Source organism: Corapipo altera, unplaced genomic scaffold, assembly GCF_003945725.1.
Source record: "Corapipo altera isolate COAL_440 unplaced genomic scaffold, ASM394572v1 60524, whole genome shotgun sequence".
Taxonomy (NCBI): domain Eukaryota; kingdom Metazoa; phylum Chordata; class Aves; order Passeriformes; family Pipridae; genus Corapipo; species Corapipo altera.
The window spans coordinates 2322-2879 of record NW_020887413.1 but is presented as its reverse complement, the minus strand read 5'-3'; the positions used below and the strand labels follow the sequence as shown (position 1 = coordinate 2879).

General features: G+C 60.2%; 1 pseudogene; it reads right to left on the bottom strand.

Annotated features, from left to right (window-relative positions):
* LOC113941609 overlaps positions 1-558 on the bottom strand; it is a 1496-nt pseudogene that overhangs the window by 661 nt on the left and 277 nt on the right.

Sequence of the window (558 nt, the reverse complement as noted above, 5' to 3'; positions counted from 1 at the left end):
CAGTCGGTGCAGCGGAAGGGCCTCTCATCCGTGTGCGTCCGCTCATGCAGGAGGAGATGTGAGCTGGTCTGAAACCTCTTCCCACATTCCAAGCAATTGTAGGGCCGTTCCCCAGTGTGGATGAGCTGGTGGGCTTGGAGGTGGGACCTCTGGTTGAAGCTCTTCCCACATTCTCCACACATGTATGGCCGTTCCCCCGTGTGGATGCGGTGGTGTCGGATCAGGGTGGAGCTGTCCCTGAAGCTCTTCCCACATACCCTACACATGTAGGGCCGTTCCCCAGTGTGGATGTGCTGGTGCTTGAGGAGGTCAGTGCTCTTCCTGAAGCTCTTCCCACATTCCAAGCATCTGAAGGGCTTCTCCCTGCTGGGAGGTTGCTCAGGGACCACCAGCTCAGAGCTCTGGCTAAAGTTGTTGCCGCCTTCCTGGCACAGGCTGGGTCTTTCCTCCTCAGAGCACCCTGGGATGGCTTTGGAGCCCCTCCTGCGGGGGGATCTCCGGCCCTTTTCCTCCCCGCTGCCTTCCTGCGCCAGGGAGCCCTTCAAAACGGCCTCTCCC